Raw genomic sequence first — 20,174 nt, 5'->3', positions numbered from 1 at the left:
CAGCTAACCCGACTAACTTTGCGGACCAAAGAACGTGACGAGTTCAAGCTGTTCGACCACGAGATGCAGATGAGGGCTCTGCCCGCCTGAAGCTATTTAAAGGGCTAAACCAGCTGGGAGATCAGACTGGTTCTGGTTCTGGTTCTGGTTCCGGACGGCGTGGCAGAACTGGATGGAGCAGCTGATTCTGCTGTTAGACAAGCCGACACCTTCACACACAGCAGGAGGCAGGAAGAAGACATGTTAGCACATGTCTTCTTCAGTGGTTTGTCCCTCATTCCAGCTCCAGATCTGTCCAGCCGACCCGCGGTGATGACGAAGCCGCTCGGACAGATCTCTGCTGGTGGTGAGAGGGGGTTCGCCAAGGCTGCATCCACATGGAGACTCAATCGGCTTCTGTAAAGACGAGACTAAAACAGTGAAAATGCTAGAGCCCTCTGCCAGGCCTGCCCGCGGGCATCAGCGCAGAAGTGCCCCTAAAGCAGAGAAGAAGAAGTGGAGCATGTGTAGAAACTCCTGGAGGCAGAGTTTGGGTTATGAAATGGTTTCTTTTCACGTTTATTCACCTGAGATGAAAGAAAAAGTTGTTTCCAAACGGGCGTGTTGAATCAGACGAAAACTCCAGACCCTGGAGACAATGTGGACATCTGTAAAACTCTGCCTGACACATCTGGTCTCCATGTGGACGTCTGAGACATCTGGTCTCCATGTGGACGTCTGAGACATCTGGTCTCCATGTGGACGTCTGAGACATCTGGTCTCCATGTGGACGTCTCAGACATCTGGTCTCCATGTGGACGTCTCAGACATCTGGTCTCCATGTGGACATCTGAGACATCTGGTCTCCATGTGGACGTCTGAGACATCTGGTCTCCATGTGGACGTCTGAGACATCTGGTCTCCATGTGGACGTCTCAGACATCTGGTCTCCATGTGGACGTCTGAGACATCTGGTCTCCATGTGGACGTCTGAGACATCTGGTCACCATGTGGACGTCTGAGACATCTGGTCTCCATGTGGACGTCTCGGACATCTGGTCTCCATGTGGACGTCTCGGACATCTGGTCTCCATGTGGACGTCTGAGACATCTGGTCTCCATGTGGACGTCTCAGACATCTGGTCTCCATGTGGACGTCTGAGACATCTGGTCTCCATGTGGACGTCTCGGACATCTGGTCTCCATGTGGACGTCTCGGACATCTGGTCTCCATGTGGACGTCTTGGACATCTGGTCTCCATGTGGACGTCTTGGACATCTGGTCTCCATGTGGACGTCTGAGACATCTGGTCTCCATGTGGACGTCTCAGACATCTGGTCTCCATGTGGACGTCTCAGACATCTGGTCTCCATGTGGACGTCTGAGACATCTGGTCTCCATGTGGACGTCTCGGACATCTGGTCTCCATGTGGACGTCTGAGACATCTGGTCTCCATGTGGACGTCTCGGACATCTGGTCTCCATGTGGACGTCTCAGACATCTGGTCTCCATGTGGACGTCTCGGACATCTGGTCTCCATGTGGACGTCTCAGACATCTGGTCTCCATGTGGACGTCTCGGACATCTGGTCTCCATGTGGACGTCTCAGACATCTGGTCTCCATGTGGACGTCTCGGACATCTGGTCTCCATGTGGACGTCTCGGACATCTGGTCTCCATGTGGACGTCTCGGACATCTGGTCTCCATGTGGACGTCTCAGACATCTGGTCTCCATGTGGACGTCTCAGACATCTGGTCTCCATGTGGACGTCTCAGACATCTGGTCTCCATGTGGACGTCTGAGACATCTGGTCTCCATGTGGACGTCTCGGACATCTGGTCTCCATGTGGACGTCTGAGACATCTGGTCTCCATGTGGACGTCTCGGACATCTGGTCTCCATGTGGACGTCTCGGACATCTGGTCTCCATGTGGACGTCTCGGACATCTGGTCTCCATGTGGACGTCTCAGACATCTGGTCTCCATGTGGACGTCTTGGACATCTGGTCTCCATGTGGACGTCTGAGACATCTGGTCTCCATGTGGACGTCTCGGACATCTGGTCTCCATGTGGACGTCTTGGACATCTGGTCTCCATGTGGACGTCTCAGACATCTGGTCTCCATGTGGACGTCTCGGACATCTGGTCTCCATGTGGACGTCTCAGACATCTGGTCTCCATGTGGACGTCTCAGACATCTGGTCTCCATGTGGACGTCTGTAAAACTGACAGAATATTCTGATGCTGAAAATAAAAGTCCAATATGAAACGTGACCCTGAAACAGCAACGTGTGGTGAATGTAGAACTGCAGCCTGTCTGGAGACGTGAGCAGAAAAACGCTGAACCATAACTGGGCGGACTGGGTTTAGCTGGTTTACTGTCAGGCCTTCACACACAGGGAGTGATGTGAATAAATTCAAAATGGTGAATCGTGGTTTCTGTCCAGTCACACCAAGCGGGAATAAATGATGAAATCGTTCAACAGACTGGCGGATTGGCTTCCACATGACGCCATGACAACGGCGTGCTGATGCTGCAGAGGGGAGGGCGGGAGGCGCTGGCTGCACCTACAGGACAGAGGAGAACTTTGGGAGTTGTAGCGCTTAACGGCGGTCTTGAGGTGGGACTTCGGCGCTTCAGTAGGAAACTCCCGCGTTTACATTGGATTTCAGTTCTGAGTAAAAGTTAAATCGGCTTTAAACTGATGAAACACAAGCGCGTAAACATCTGGTTCCGAATGAAACTCATCTCTGGAGCGTCTGCTTCATTCGCAGATTAAATCCAAGCTGATTAATCCCTCCGTCATGCAAGCGTCACTTCAGCTGCGAGTTCATTCCCATCGTTCTGAGCATGCTCCGTAGCTCGTCCCGTCGCGATGACGCTCATGTTCTGTACGCTGCTTTGCCTCCCGTCTTCGGTGGTCTTCGGCGGTCTTCGGCGGTCTTCGGCGGTCTATGGTGGTCTTCGGTGGTCTATGGTGGTCTTCGGTTGTCTTCGGCGGTCTATGGTGGTCTTCGGTTGTCTTCGGCGGTCTATGGTGGTCTTCGGTTGTCTTCGGCGGTCTATGGTGGTCTTCGGTTGTCTTCGGTGGTCTTCGGCGGTCTTCGGTAGTCACTGTGTGTCGAGCTGCAGCTTCAAAATGAGAAGCCAAATACCAACAAAACGGATGTTTATCATGTTTATGACCGAAAAGACGAGAAGCAGGAAACCAACGTTTCCGGTAGATGTGGGTGGGTCACGTCCAGTCAGGACACTCCCCATTAAACCTCATGTGGAATTATTATTTTTGACCTGCTGGAGAATACTGTAATGTTATTCTGAACTGGTATTAGGAATGAAGAAACATCATGTGAGCGTGCCCGACGTCCGCTGGCCATCTGCTTTAGCTGCTCGGCCATGATGATACAAAGTCTGAACGAAAGGTGCGACCGCTGCTCTATCCGCCAGCACGCCTTCTCTGATTGGTTCATTGTCTGTTGGATGCGAATAATGACCTCACTTAAAAAGTAGAAGAAAATCCCTGGACAGAATTTTGTCCCTGATGTTGACGTTCACATTGATTTGACGCAATAAAAGTAGGTGTCTAAAGGCCTTAAGACCAGACTCCAGGTTTTACTGCAGCAGCTCCAGAAACTGCTCAAAGTCCAGTTTTTTGTATGACTTCTGTGCCTCCAAGGCTTCCTTAAGCCCACTTTCCACCAGCAGGTTCCAGATCGGGAGGGTTTTGGGGTTTTAAGCAGTTCTTTTATGGTAAAAACTAGGAAGGAACCAGAATATCCAAGTGGTCCTATTTCTTTGGTTCCTTTCTGTCCATCTTACCAACCGTAAAGGGTTGCGCTCAGCACACTACAGTCCTCTGATTGGTGGAAATAATAGTCACTTCCTGTTTGCCTCAGAACAACGCAGAGACAGCTCCCTGTCTACATTTATGCGGGATTTGTTGTTAACTTGCTGAATGTCCATGTTTCCCCTCCTCTGGTTCTGGGTCGGCGCCTTCTTCTTACAGTTCAGGGAAGGTGCTGCTGTGACCTCCATCTCTGTTCTGATGGCATTTGTTGCACAGCAATCACGCCCTCCACCAGGTAAACTTATGGTTCAGGAGGCTGGTTACTGAAGCCCACTGGACCAGAACCACTTCGGGGTAAGGTCAGCCTGGAAGGACATAAGTCCTACAACATCCTGATGTGATCATATCCTGTTATCTGTCAGAATTTATCAGGACATTTAGTGAGACACACAAATAGGAATGAGACACCTGATTGGATCTCGTTTCCATGTGGGCTGTGGTGGTCATGTGACAGCGGTCAGCTTCGGCGTTCCCGTTGAGCCGAAGCTGTGGGTTGAGGCTACATTTGGACCAAACATGGATGGAAGCTGGGTTAGCCAGAGTGTGTTAGCTGCTAACTTCCTGCTAAAACTTCCACTGTGAGAAGTAAGCAGAGTCCTGGCTCACCTCTAACCCTGCACACCTGGGCAGTAGCCATGGTTACATGGACACCTGATGGGAAGAAAAAAGCCTCGTGTTTACCAATCAGAATATTCATCCAATCGTTTGGATCCAAGCTTCCTTGTTATTGAGACGGGTTCTGCAGATAGTTCTGATGTGGATCCAGATCCTTCTTACGTCTGATGTACAGTAGCTTCCTACTTTCTACCTGAATTCTATTTTCCTCTCTTCTGTTTCGTCCTCTACAGAAGTAACATTTCATATTTAACTACATTTTCTTTGAAACTGAGCCTTTTGTGTGTTTTAAGGAAAGTCAAGCAACCCGGGTGATGTTGGAGAACTTTGCCTTTTCTTCAGAAAGTTCTTTCTAAGTTTCACCTGCCTGTTTTTTTTTTTTTACAGATATCACAATTTATCTTTTAATTTATAGAAACTTGTCAAACATCTTTGATCATATAGTTCGCCGTTATTTATTTTTCTTCCCAATTCCTGAATCATGCTTGCTTGGCATCAGTGTAGCGCAATAAACATTCCAGTCATTATTATAATAATTATTAATAATAAATTATTAATACATTTTTATAAGTGCTAAACTTCAGGAAAACAGTCTTTCACAGTAAAAGGAATTTTAAAAAAAAAACATGTTACCCTTTATTTCTAACTTGCTTTGTTAAATGACGGGAGACTTTAATATGATTTCTGTTGACATGCGTAATCAGAATAATTCAGAGGTAGGTTGTGAATATGAGTGACATGAAATCATCCGGATGCAGGACGTTTCATCGTCGAGTCATGCTTCGTGTGCAGAAAGGACCTTCAGGACGAGAGTAGACATGTTTAAACAGCCGGAAACTTCCAGGCGGATGCAGTTTGATTCCGACTGGACTTCCTGTCGGATCCAAATGGCTCCGTGTGAACACCGCTACTGCTGACAGGAACATTCCTCCTGTTTTCTATCTGCATTTCATTTTTCTCTGCAGCTTTTTTTTAGTCTAAAAAACAAATATTAGTTCTGTGAATCGGGGCCAATTGTTCGGTTTTTGTTGGACCTGAACTTTATTTGGAGCGTTGGTGCAAGCGGTCATCAGTGTTTCAGCCTCACATGACGTCCGGAAGCTTCCTTTTCAGAACAGAGTGGATTTCCAGAACTTTCATCTTGTTCCAGCTGTGGAACATGAGATGAAGGCTACGCCGGCACATGGTCACGTCCTACTAAGTGTTTTTCTAAACATTTGTTGTGAGTTGGACTTTGCTTTTACAGCCTCCCTGGTAGCCTCCCTCTGCCCGACAGATTTCCCAGAAGAAACGCGGAATTGGATGTTTACTAAAACATCTTCCTCCACCACCAAACCAAGACCTTTGGGAAGTTGTCCTGAAGATGTGAAATGTTAACGAATGACACCGTCTTGGTTTCACTTTTCTTTCTTCGTAATATTCTGACTTTCATCCAGATTGAAATAAAAAGTGTATTCCTTGTTCCAGTCCCATGTCTCAGCTTTTATTTTGGGAGGATAAATGAAGGAGTGAAGGAAAAGATGCACAGTGCTGTGAAAAAGCTCTGATTTCTGACTGTTTTCATATTTGTCACATGAAAATGTTTCTGATCATCAAACAAACAGAGTGAGTGACATTAGTGGGAGTTTAACCAGTTTGTGCTGGTAAAACCTCCAGAGTGGCTGAGAGGAGTGAAACGCCTCCACAGCCACGGGAAAGACTCCCTGCCAGGGATCGGGACCGCTCGGCTGCAGGTGGAACAACCAGGTGTCAGGTTCACACAGGGTCATGAAGACCTGAACAGCTTCTTTCCTTCTTTATTAAAAACAATTTGAAAATGCGTGGTGGGACAGTGGTTAGCACTGTGGCCTCACAGCAAGAAGGTCACTGGTTCAATCCTTATATATATATATATATATATATATTTTTTTTTTTTTTTTTAATTTTTTTTTTTTTAATTTTTTTTTTTTTTTTATTGAAAGTATTACTCTCATACTGTCTTTTTTTTTTTTTTTTAAATTCCGAGCAGAGCAGCAGTTGGGTCTCTGGACCTGGGGAGAGTGTGGAGAGCCCACATTCTCTTCACTTCCACGGCAGGAAAATTGAGCCATGGAGACCGAATTGCAGAATCTGAGGGATTTAGTAGCTCAACTAAGGGCTGATAACGAGAGGCTGAGACAAGAACAGGTTTCAGCTGTACCTGGTCCTAGTAACGCAGCTTCAAATTCCCCTTCCTCTGATGCTCCTTCCACTGCCAGTGTTCCTTTAACGGAGAGGCTGATTTTCATTCCCCGGGAAAGAAAATGCCCTCCATTCCAGGGAACATCCATCATAGGGTTAACCAGGTGGTTGGAGGAAGTGAAGGCATGTATGAGGGCACGTCATTTGACAGAACCTGACCTTCTCTCTATGTGACCACTTAGAGGATGAAGCACGTGAGGAGATTAAATACCATTCTAGTGAGGGGCGGGCTGATTCAGCTAAAATTATTGGTATACTACAGGAGCTATATGGATGTGCAGAGTCATATGAATAAATGAAAAAATGATAAATACTTTATTAATCCCGAAGGGAAATTCAACATTGTAGTATATAATAATAATAATAACTAGAGGAGGTCTTGTTCCGGAGGCTGATGGCTACTGGCAGGAATGATCTTCTGTATCTTTCAGTCTTGCATCAGACCTGAAGAAGCCTCTCACTGAACACACTTTGTTGTTTCATCACTGTGTTGTGGAGAGGGTGTGAAGAATCCTCCATCATCTTCATCAGCTTGTGCAGCATTCTTCTTTGGACAATCAGCTCCAGCGGCTCCAGAGTTACTCCAAGCACAGAAGCAGCTTTCTGGATCAGTTTGTTGATTCTCTTCAAGTCTCTGGTTCTGATGCTACTACCCCAGCAGATGCTGCAAAGCTGACTGCACTCTCCACAACAGACTTCTAGAGATATGCAACATCTTGGTGCAGACGTTAAACCATCTCAGCTTCCTTAAGAAGTACAGTCTGCTCTGACCTTTCTTGTAGATGTAGTCAGTGTTGCATTTCCAGTCCAGTTTGTTGTCCAGCTGAACTCCAAGATACTTGTATTCCTCCACCACCTCCACCTCCTCTCCCAGGATGGAAACAGTGCTTTGTTTATTCTTCTTCCTCCTGAAGTCAACAATCATCTCTTTTGTTTTGCTGCTATTTAATATGAGATGATTGTCACCGCACCATTTAACAAACTGACTGACCAGTTCTCTGTACTCTGCTTCTTGTCCATCCCTGATACACCCCACAACTGCAGAGTCATCAGAGTATTTCTGCAGATGACAGGACTCAGAGTTGTACTGGAAGTCTGAGGTGTACAGAGTGAAGAGGAATGGCCAGAGTACAGTTCCTTGTGGTGCACCAGTGCTGCTGACCTCCATCTCAGACACACAACCTTTCAGTCTCACAAACTGGGGTCTGTTTGTGAGGTAAAATGTATCATTGCAACAAGCCTTTTTTTCCCCGACGGCAACAAGAGGGAGAGACTAAGTTAGAATTTTCACTCGCTTTAATGGGTCTTATGGCCTCTGTGAAGCAACGTGCACCCAGTAACATACCAAATGCCGAGATCTTGTTACGTGATCAGTTTGTGGAGGATGTGTTGGATGGGTCTCTGCGTCGTGAACTGAAGCACTTCGTGCGTAGGCACCCTGCCGCCACCTTATTGGAGGTTCGAAGCAAGGCAATCTGACAGGAGCGGGAGGGCTCGCCAAGGGTCACAAGGAATCATAGTCACTCTGTCCCCTCCCTTTTTGGTGCCCAGTGTGTTGTTCAGGGGAGTCTCCCAGTAGGTGGTGGTTACTCTGAAGCTTCGGCATTGCAGGAGTTGCGGGAAATGCTAAAACTACAGCAAGAACAATTGAGCCAGCTGACACAAAGCATCTCTCAGTTACAGGGCCTTCAGCGGCCCAACCACATTGCTTCTTGTGGTCCCGTGATCTGTAGACGGTGTCAGCAGCCGGGTCACATAACTAGAGACTGTGGTAGAGAACGGGCCCCTCGTATTCAGTCAAGCAGGTCTGCCCAGGGGTCAAAAAACTAGCACCCACTGAACTGCGGAACCACAGTACAGACGGGGCAGTGGCTGGCTCTGGTTGTGTGGATGACAAGGAGCCTTAACTCTTGTCATTTTGTCCATATACAGGTGAAGATGGGCGAGTTGCCGTTTCTTGCCTAATAGATACTGGGTCTATGCTGTCAACCATCACAGAGACCTTTTTCCATCAGCATTTTGAGTCCCGGGGCCAAGAGGGACTTAGATCTTGTCATTGGCTACAGTTTAGAGCGGCCAATGATTTGGCAATTCCCTACCTTGGCTACCTGGAGCTGGAGGTTGAGCTTATATGTGGTAAACTGGTGCAAGGTTGTGGGGTCGTAGTGGTCAGGGCACCCCCTGACAGTGGGACACTGCATGCTCCAGGTGTCCTGGGGATGAATATTATCCACAGGTGTTATGGAGAATTGTTTGGAGAACATGGCCTGGATTTCTTTGAACTACCAGCAGCATCAGGCCTCTAAACCGGTGGTGCAGGCATTACAAAAATGCCATAAAGCCAGCATCAAAACTGATTTGGGAGCAGGAAAGGTTAGGGAACGTGGTAAAAGTGCATGTCGTATCCCTGGTGGCATGATGAAAGTGGTAGCAGCCACTTGTTCAGAGCAGTATTCTGGTGGCAGAGTTTTGTTTGAGCCCCTAGACGCTGGCCTTCCTGCTGGGGCTCCTCACTACTCCTGCCCTAGTGCAGGTGGTGCAGGGGACAACCCTACATTCCTACTATAAATGTAGGGTCTTCTGATGTTTTGCTGCACCCTCATTTAGTTGTCGGGTCATTAGAAGAGGTCCAGGTGATAACCAAAAAGGATGGCAGCCCGAGGAAGTGCGTTGATTACAGGTTCCTTAATAAGACTAGAAAGGATGCCTTTCCTTTACCTTGCATTGGATGCACCTTGTCTTTGGATGCATTGACTGGTTCTCACTTTTCCACCATGGACCTGACAAGTGGATACAACTAGGTCCCTATGGCAAGTGCAGATCATCCAAAGACTGCATTTTGTTCACCATTTGGGCATTTTGAGTGGAACTGCATGCCCTTTGGGCTTTGCAACGCTCCTAGCACTATTCAGAGATTGATGCAGCGGATCTTTGGAGATCAGCAATGTCAGTCTCTGTTGTTACTGATGATGTGTTTTTTTTTAAATCTACCATTGAGCAACATTTGGTGAGGTTGCATGTGGTGTTGGAGCGTTTGAAACATGAAGGGCTTAAGGTGAAGCTCAAAAAGTGCACTTTCTTTCAGCAAGAGGTACGTTATTTGGATCATGTCATTTCTGCCCAGGCCGTGTCCACAGACCCTAGCAAGATTGAGGCGGTCTTTCAGTGGCCACTCCCGACCACAATTTCAGAGCTGCGCTCCTTTTTTGGTTTTGCCAGCTACTACTGCCGCTTTGTGGAGGGGTTTGCCAAGTTGGCAGTACCCCTCCATAAGTGGGTGGGAGAATTAGCTGGTCGTCATTCTAGGTGGATTGATCAAACTCTCTCCAGTCAGGACAGAGGAGTGTCACCATAACTTTGAGGCATTGAAGACCAAACTGACCTCTGCACCAGTTTTGGCAAATGCTGACTTCACACTCTAATATATTTGGAGGTGGACACAAGTTATGGTGGTCTAGGTGCGGTCTTGTCCCAAGAACAAGATTGTAAGGTTAGACCTATAGCTTATGCAAGTCGTGGGTTAAGGCCTACAGAGTGTAATATGCATAACTATAGCTTTATGAAACTGAAGTTTTTAGCTCTGAGGTGGGCTATGACCGAAAAGTTGCAGGAATACCTGCTAGGCCATAAATGTATTGTCTTTACGGACAATAACCCACTGCAGCATCTTTCCTCTGCCAAGCTTGGGGCTACTGAGCAGCGGTGGGCAGCTCAGCTGGCTTAATTTGACTTTGAGTTAAAATATCGTTCAGGCTGGAGTAATAAAAATGCTGACGCTTTGTCTCGTCAGCACTCTCCAAAACCCCAAGATATCCAGGCCCTGATTCATGGGACACCACTTCCTGAACCCTTGCAGCAGGCTTTGCAGGTAGACAGACTGGCTATTCAGTCCACTGTTCCAGCCTTGCGCCACCATTCTCCATCTGATATTGTGGCACTTCAGCATAGAGACCTGGAGGGGGGCGCTAGCGAGCAGGCAATGGAGTAGGATGTGTGTTCTGTGAGCTCCGCATAAATTGAATTGAAGTCTTTTTATTTTGGTGTTTTTACTGAGTGTGAAATGCTACGGACTTGTCTAAGACATCATTGCATCCTGTGAGACAACTTTCTCTTCGGAAAATGGCAAGCAACCTGCGCAAGTACATGGGCAAAACCTCTTTAAGCGAGACGAACTCCGACACGGCTAGCAATGCAGCTAATGCTAACGCACCGTCTGGGCCAGAAGATGCAAGTGATACGGCTAGCACGCTGTCCGAGCAAGGAGAACAAACCAACCTGGCAGATTTGAAAATGGAACTGTTGTCATCCATTAAAACTGAAATGACTGAACTTTTTCAAAAGGAAGTGACAAAAGTGATTATGAGTGAGATTGAGGGTGTCAAGGCAGAGCTCCGGTCAGTTAAGCAGGAGATCGCTAACAACACGGCAGCCCTTTGGTCGGATTTGGACACAGTCAAGACAACAGTTTCGGATATCGAGCGCGGGCTCTCTGGCTGCTCGGACGATATCACAACGTCGCAAACTGAGGTTCGCAAACTGGAGAAAACAGTGGAAACTCTGCAGGAGAAATGTGTGGACATGGAGGGACATATGTGGAGGTCTAACATTCGCATCGTGAATGTCCCTGAAGAATCCTCGTGCACACCTGTCTCAGTGTCCAGACTACTCAGAGATGCATTGAAAATGGATAAGGATGTGCTGATTGACAGGTCCCATCGCACTTTGCAGAGGAGAAGAGCAGACGGCAAGCCAAGAGCTATCATAGCAAAACTTCACTATTACCAAGATTGTGTCGACCTTCTTCGCCGTGCACGAGACGCTGGCTATCTTTCCCGATTTCCCACCAAGTGTGGCCCGTGCCAGACTGGCCTTCAACGATGTCAAAAAGCTTCTCCGCGGACGTGAGGGGGTGCGCTACGGGCTCCTCCACCCTGCCTGGCTACGGATCACACATAACGGCACGGAAAACTTTTTTGCAGATCCAGCGAAAGCCAAGGTGTACATGGAAGAAAATATGTGTGAAGAGAAAGACTATAACGATTGGTAAAGTTGCCCCAGTTTGATTTTTTTATTTAAGCTGCATCTCTATCCAATACTATTTCTGATTGTTAAGCATATAGAGATGATGTGTCTTTGTAGAATTATACACTTGAATTTACCAAGTCTGTGTTGCTGGGGCACTGTTTTGTTTTTCTTTTTTTGTATCTTTTCAATTTGCCATTTTATCCGTGGTATTGCTATAATTACTTATATTATCTTTTGAACTCCAATTATATATATTCTTAATTTACATTTTGGTAAGACAAAAGACTTTATTTGCATTGCTATTCTAGTTTTATGCGGACCTACGTGGAAAGCTAGAGTTCTATTAAGCACATAATGTGTGGATTTATTTGCAAAGGGTTGCTCTATCACCATGTTCATGTTCTTGTTGGTGACAGTTGGGGGTGGATACATGTTGCACCATATATATTGCAATTATTTCATGTGTTTTTGGGATTTTCTAAGGTATGTTCTGATTCAACTGAATACAGTCTTGTCAATACATATATACATTTGAAAACTCATGGTTAGTCCAATGTTGAATTCTTCAGCTAATATTTGCCAAAAAAATTTTGTCTGCTGGAATGTCAAGTCTCTTAATAATTTGGTGAAACGCAGAAAAGTGCTTTCTAATCTGAATCAGCTGAATGCAGACGTTGCCTTTCTCCAGGAAACCCATCTTACTACCTTTCATCATACAAAACTTAAAGATGGATGGGTGGGACAGTTCTTCCATTCAAGTTTTCATTGTAAATCCAGAGGTACAGCTATTTTAATTAGGAAAACAGTCCCTTTTATCATGTCAAAAGTTGAAGCAGACACGTGTGGGTGGTATGTAATTGTTGTAGGAAGACTAAATAACACTCCTGTTGTCCTCGCAAATATGAATGCTCCTAATCAGGATGATAGGGCATTTTTCACTGGACTCTTCTCTTAAATAACACATTTAGATACACATCATCTCATTTTGGGAGGTGACATTAATTGCGTACTATCTTGCTCAGTAGACCGTAGTTCACCTAAAACCATACAGCCAACTCAATCATCACAAGTGGTTAATCAGCTTCTTAAAACGTACAGTCTGAATGATGTCTGGAGATTCCGAAATCCTGGTCGCAGATGTTACTCTTTTTATTCGCTAGTTCATAGGATATTCTCCCGAATAGATTACTTTTTTCTTGACAATAATCTACTTTCATTAGTTAATAAGTGTGAATATCAGGCAATAGTGATCTCAGATCATGCACCATTGTTGATGACTCTAAACATGCCAATTTCAGACAGCTGGTACAGACCTTGGAGATTTAATACACTTTTGCTTTATGATGATGAGTTTGTCAACGTTATTTCAAAAGAAATAAATGAATACTTGATGCGTGAAAAAACTCCAGGAATATCCTTTGGTCTGATTTGGGAATCACTAAAAGCTTATCTTAGAGGCCAAATTATATCCTATAGCTCGAAAGTAAAAAAAAAGCTCATGAAGAGCATGTCAGAAAGATTGAAAAGGAAATTTTACAACTTGATGAAGTTCTGACCCATTCTTCTTCTCCTGAGCTGCTTAAACAACGTGTAGCTCTTCAGGCAGAATTCGATCTAATTAGTACAAACAAACGGAAAATCTTTTAAATAAAACCAGACATAAAATGCATGAACATGGTGAAAAAATTGGGAAAATTCTGGCTCATCAAGTGCGACAGCAACAGGTTGACCAGACTATTCTTGCAATTAATAATAAGCATGGGGTAAAATGAACAGACCCTCTGGAAATCAATCAATGTTTCAGTGAGTATTACTTACATTTATATACTTCTGAGTCCAGAGGAAATGTTTCGTTGTTTAGTTCTTTTTTAGTAAATTTAATCTCCCTACTATAAGTAATCAATCTGCTTGGAGAGGCCCTTCTCCAAAGAAGAATTAACAAATGCTACTGCCTCCATGCAATGTGGGAAAACTCCAGGGCCAGATGGCTTTCCAAGTGAGTTTTTCAAAACCTTCTCAAAGGAATTGTCCTCTATTTTGTTTGATGTATATGAAGAGTCTTTGAATGCTGGCACATTTCCAGAAACTATGAGACAGGCTGTCATATCTCTAAATCATAAAAAGGGCAAAAGTAAATTTGAATGTAGTTTATATCGACCCATCTCATTGTTAAATGCAGATGGTAAAATCTTTGCCAAAATATTAGCACATCGTTTAGAAATTGTTGTACCTACCGTTGTGACTGATGATCAAACGGTGTTTATTAAGAATCGATATTCATTTTTTAATATTCGCCGGCTTTTGAATATTCTTCATTATCCCACTCCGCTCAATACACCAGAAGTGGTTCTTTCTTTAGATGCAGAAAAGGCATTTGATTGGGTGGAGTGGGATTACCTTTTTTATACCCTTAAAAAATTCGGCTTTGGTGTAAAGTTTATATCTTGGATTCGGACTTTATACTCCACCCCTGTGGCTGCAGTTCGTACAAATAACAATCGCTCAAACTTTTTTACATTAGAACGTGGAACCCGGCAAGGGTGTCCCCTATCGCCTCTGTTATTCTCCCTGGTAATTGAACCACTCGCAGCTGCCATACGCAGTGATGCTTCTATCAAAGGTGTGCGAAGAGGAGATTTTGAGCAGAAAGTGTCCCTTTATGCAGACGACACATTATTGTATTAGACCTCTTCAAATTTGACCTTTTTCATCAAACATATGCAAACTGATATTATTCCCATTCTCCAGGGTCTAAACAAACTAAGTATATCAGTTATTTTGGTCCTGGACCTTGGCTATGCCTGCCTCATGAGTCATGTAGTTTTATTGTAGACGTTTTTAAAAACACAATGCAAGATTCGGGACATTATGTCCTTTTTTCATTGTAGCTTCCCAGAGGCTGATGCTATTGCATTGAAAGTTGTACCAAATGAAAGCTATTCTCCACCAGCCACTGTGTAACCATCACATCTGACGCAGCTATCTGCTGACACAGCTATCCTGAACCTCCTGTCCTCAACACAGCTACAGACCTGGTAGGCCCAGAGTCTGTCTTTGTTTGACGCTCTTGGAGTGAAATGTGACTGGCTCACTACTCTTGCTGACACCTAAATAAAATTAGTTAAAATTTACACTGTTGTTAATGTGTTTACAACCATATGCAAGGACATTTTATTAGCTTTCATTTGGTACAACTTTCAGTGCTAAAGCATCAACTTCTGGGAAGCTATAATGAAAACAAGGACATAATATCCCAAATTTTGCATTGTTTTTGAAAAATGTCAAAAATAAAACAACATGGCTCATGAGGCAGGCATAGCCAAGGTCCAAGATCAAAGTAAATGATATATTTAGTTTATTTAGACCTTGGAGAATGGGAATAATATCAGTTTGTATATGTTTGATGAAAAAAGTCAAATTTGAAGAGGTCTACTATTGTATGTATCTGAGTCACTTCAAAGCCTGCCAATGTAGCTGAGTAAAAATATGTTTTTTTTAAAAAAAAAAAAAAAAAAAAAAAAGGTTATGCATTAAGAAATATCAATCAGTTATTATGAACATTCTTCAAACCTGTTATACTTTACTCACAAATGGCTGTTTTTAAAAAAAATAATTATCAGGCCATTTACTTAACATTGTTATCAAAGTTCCTAGTAGCCTGTTGTTGTGAGGGGGGCTGTAATTAGTGGTGCACCACAGCTGCATGTGTGACGTTTTGCAGCTTCGCGGCAAAAGCTGGGAAACTTTTGTATGGGTAAGACGTGTTTCAGTGTTGGCTCTCTCTTTAACAAGCTAACGGTCTAAAAATATTTTGCTTTTGCTTAGACGCCTTAAAAAAGTAAATATATTTTTGCTACTGTGTCTTTTAGTTTGTTTTTTATGAGTTTGGTCGGTAAAATTGACCGTTATTGTGACTAAATGTGCTGGAGATTTTCCCACGTTCCTCTGACCTGCTGCAGGAGGCGGAGAGAGACCGTACCGTTGTCTGCGTCTGAACTGTGCCCTCCCATGTTATTCACAGGTGTGTGTTAAGTTATGAAAGTGTTGTTTGTGACATATTTTGTATCTTATTGTTATGGACTGCACTTTAATTGGAGCTAAATATGTGATAAAGGATTAAAAGAAATTTTCAGTTGATTTTGAAATATAGATTTTGTGTGAGGAAGAAATTAAGATATTTTAGTTTAACATTTTATTTCCTTGTATATAATTTTAATTTATTTTTGTGTTGCTTTTATTGACATTTGCTTTGTATAATATTGTTTAAAGTACTTTGATGGATTTTTATTTAATCGTGTATGGTCTTTTTAAAAGAAAAAAAGCTGGGAAACTTTTGTATGGCAGGCGGAGAGAGACTGTGCCGTTGTCTGAACTGTGCCCTCCCATGTTATTCACATAATAAACGTGCAGATCCTGATCCTTGGTGTGAACTTATTGTCTGTCAGCAACCATCCAAGAGCCGTTACACCAAGACTACTTGACCTTCTGGATAATTTTGGGAAAATTTCAGGCTATAAAGTTAATATGCAGAAAAGTGAGCTTATGCCCATAAATGTATACAGCTCAGCAACGTATGCTAAGCTCACTCCCATTTAAATTGAGTAAAGATAAATTTAAATATCTTGGAGTTTGGATTACAAAAATATACAAACATATGTACAAAACTAATTTTATTCCAGTACTAGATTCTATAAAACAGGATTTTGAATGCTGGAATACTATAGCATTGTTGTTAGGCAGAAGAATAAATATTTAAAAATTAATATGTGTATATATACCTAAATTTTTATATTTATTTCCGTCGGTGCCCATATTCTTAACAAAAACTTTTTTCTCACTCATAGATAAATTGGTATCATCATTTATATGGAATGGGAAAAGTGCGCCCATTTCCAAAAATATCTTACAACTACATAGAGAAAATGGAGGATTCTCACTTCCCAATTTCCAATATTATTATTGAGCATTTAATATCTGTGCAATGTTGTATTGGTCTCAGACTTCAAATAATAGTGGTCCTAAATGGTTGACACTTGAGAATATGTCATGCAGTGCTACCTCTTTACACTCTTTGCTGTGCTCAGGATTACCTCTGCCTCAACCCTTATGTCATTTTTCCACAAGCCATGTTGTTAAACATTCATTTAAGATTTGGGCACATTTCAGACGGAGCTTCAATCTAAATAATATGTCAGTTCATGCCTCTATTGCACGAAGTCATATGTTTGTTCCTTCCACCATTGATGACTCCTTTGCTATCTGGGCCATAAATGCCTTGAAGACATTGAAAGACATGTTTGTCAAAGGACTGTTTGCATCGTTTCAACAAGTGAAAACAGCTTTCCAAATCCATGATTGTCATTTCTTCAGATATCTTCAGCTTCACAGTTTTGTGTCTACCTCATTCAGCTATTTCCCCTCACGACCACCTGACTCACTCCTGGAAACAGTTTTGGATCTGAATCCACATTCTAAAGGACTAATTGGTAAAATCTATTCTGCTATTAATTCTTATAACTTGGAACCACTGACTCGTGTCAAAAGGAAATGGGAGGAGGAACTTGAAATTGTAATCTCTGAAGACATTTGGAAAACTGTTATAAACAATATCTTCTTATCTTCAATCTGTTTAAGACACAGGGTGATCCAATTTAAAGTTGTTCCTAGATTGCACTGGTCTAAAGCGAAGCTGGTAAACTTTAAACCAGATTTGGATCCTAACTGTGATCATTGTGAAATTGAACCTGCAACACTATCTCAAATGTTTTGGTCCTGTTCAAAACTGGCACAATTTTGGAGTCCATTTTTAAATTTCTATCTGATGCAATTGGGATTAATATTGTAGCTGAGGCCAAGACTGCAATATTTGGCATTGCACCACAAATTTTTAGCAGTCAAAAATATAAAGTGGTAATTGCCTTTGCCACACTTATTGCTCGCAGGCTTGTACTGCTTAAGTGAAAAGAAAAGCATCCTCCATCTTTTAAATTATGGTTTGTTGATCTTTTCCGTCATTTAACTCTGGAGAAAACAAGGTAATCTCTAAGAGGCTGCGTCAATAAGTTTTTCAATATCTGGCAACATATTTTGGATCAGATTAAAAGGGTGGATCCTCACTTATCTTACATGAGTAACTTAATTTGTGAATTGTTGTTTCTGGATTTTTTAAAATTTTTTTTTTTTTTTTATGGTGCAACAGGGTGGGTTTGTTCCGAAGACTTATATATTAAAAAGATTACTGTATTGTATTTTCAATATTATGTCTAACTAATTTTTCAATAAAAAACACTGTGAACAGCATAGTGACCTGGTGATCCAGGAACTCTTGGTTTTCTGGAGACGGAAACAATGTCCTAATAAAGAGGAACGGAAGCTGATGTCCCAGCTAGCCTTGGTGCTGCTTCAACAGTGGGACCAGCTGGTTGAGAAAAATGACGCGCTGTATCGCCAGGTCTTCCGGCCCAATGGAGCTGAGGTGTGGTTTCAGGTATTGTTACCAGCAGCTTCAAAATCAGCTGTGTTGACTGAAGTTCATCAGGGGCATGGCCATCAAGGGGTGGAGAAGACCTTGGAGCTCCTTCAACAGCGGTGCTATTGGCCAGGTATGTCTGCTGAAGTAGCCAAGCGGTGCCAGGCATGTGAGCGGTGTCAAATGGCCAAAGGTGAGCAGTCGATCACTCAGTTTTATGGGTCATTTGCTTGCTTCTCGGCTAAATTAGATTCTTGCAATTGATTTCACAATGCTGGAGCCCAGCCATAATGGCATGTAAAATGTCCTTGTAATGACCAGGGGTGGACTTACCATTAGGCAAAACTAGGCGGTTGCCTATGCCTATAGTTCTTTAGGGCCCCATAAAACTTGTCATACACTTGTGTTTATTTAGTACTTAGTTACTTTTTACTAACATAAATTATGTTTTTGATTAAAATGCATTCACTAAACCACCAGTAGAATGTTTATTATATTATGTGTGTTTGCCCCCCCCCCCTTCAGTCTCCACAATATTGGATTAGTCCATACTGCACATGCACAGAAAGGATCCAGGAAGACTACAAACAAAATGAAAACAAACGGCATGTGACCATAATTTGTGACCATTATCAATTTAAAATGCAAATCTATCAAAGATATCATACCATGCCATATTTATTTATAAAGCACGTTAAAAACAACATACAGCTGACCAAAGTGCTGTACAGAAACAGCAAGTGAACCAAAACAGCTTAAGAAAATAATAAAATGGTCAAATAAGAGATACATGAAAAAGAGCAGTTAAAAATAAAATACAAGGACACAGATGACAACTCAGTCTTGCTAAAATGCCAAAGAATAAAACTGTGTTATTAAACGGCTTTTAAAAACAGCGAGGGAGTTATCCTGTCTAACCTGCAGAGGGAGGCTGGTCCAGATGTTTGGAGCTGGAACTGAAAAGGCTCCTCTGGTTTTACAGCGTGTCCTCGGGACAGTTAAAAGCATCTGGTCGGCTGATCTAAGAGCACGTTGTGGTGTGTAGCGATGCAGCAGGTCGGCCAGGTAAGGAGGGGCGGGGCCGTTAAGACACTTAAAAACAAATAACAGGATCTTAAAATTGATCCTGATGACATGTTTCGACATGTGAGAAAGGCGTCTCTGGTTTTTAGTTTGGTTCATAGGAGTCTTCACTTTATGGCAAAGAAAAATGATGGAGTAAAGAAAATATAATTTATCTAAAGGACATTAGAGGGCTGCATTAATAATGTTTTTCCACAAGCTTATCATTATGCTGCTTACATAAAGCAGAGACACATCTCTGGTCTAAATGTCAAGATAAGTCCATCAGTACAGCTGCGAGCCAGAGGTTTGCATGTTGGCAGGGTTAACCCTGGACATGTCGCCATCACACGGCCATTTATTCATCAATTATATTGTTTTAAATTTTTCGATTAAATCAAGCAAAATATTTTTCTGCTAAATATTATAATCAATGTCAGCCTCAAAGAATCCATCTCAGCTGGGCCACATTAACACCACCACATTCTTAATTCCTATCAATCTTGTAGCTTTGTATTAATGTTGTTATATCATTTATTGCTGTTGATGTTTAATGGACTTGTACTTCTATAGTGCTTTTCTAGTCATGCAGACCACTCAAAGTGCTTTACACTACTTGGCACATTCACACACACACAACCTGATAGGCACATTGGGGGGCAGTTTGGGGTTCAGTGTCTTGCCCTAGGACACTTTGGCATTTAGTTGGGGAAGCCTGGAATTGATCCCCCAGCTAACCAGTTAAAGGACAACTGCTCTTCCCCCTGAGCTACAGCTGCCCCAATGTTAAATTGATTCGAAATTAATAATATACTGTTTGGTAGTTTAAGCATTTCTTATATATTTGCATCACTCATTTTTCCTGTGACATGCAATCTGTTTCATGGTGCATTTTCCAGCAGGGCCAAGATGATACTTAGAGTTGTGGCTTAAGAATTCACCCTCAAAGGA

This window comes from Telmatherina bonti (assembly GCF_933228915.1).
Source record: "Telmatherina bonti genome assembly, chromosome: 11".
NCBI classification, from domain to species: Eukaryota; Metazoa; Chordata; class Actinopteri; order Atheriniformes; family Telmatherinidae; genus Telmatherina; species Telmatherina bonti.
The sequence above is the reverse complement of the archived record's forward strand: the minus strand, read 5'-3'. Positions refer to the sequence as shown.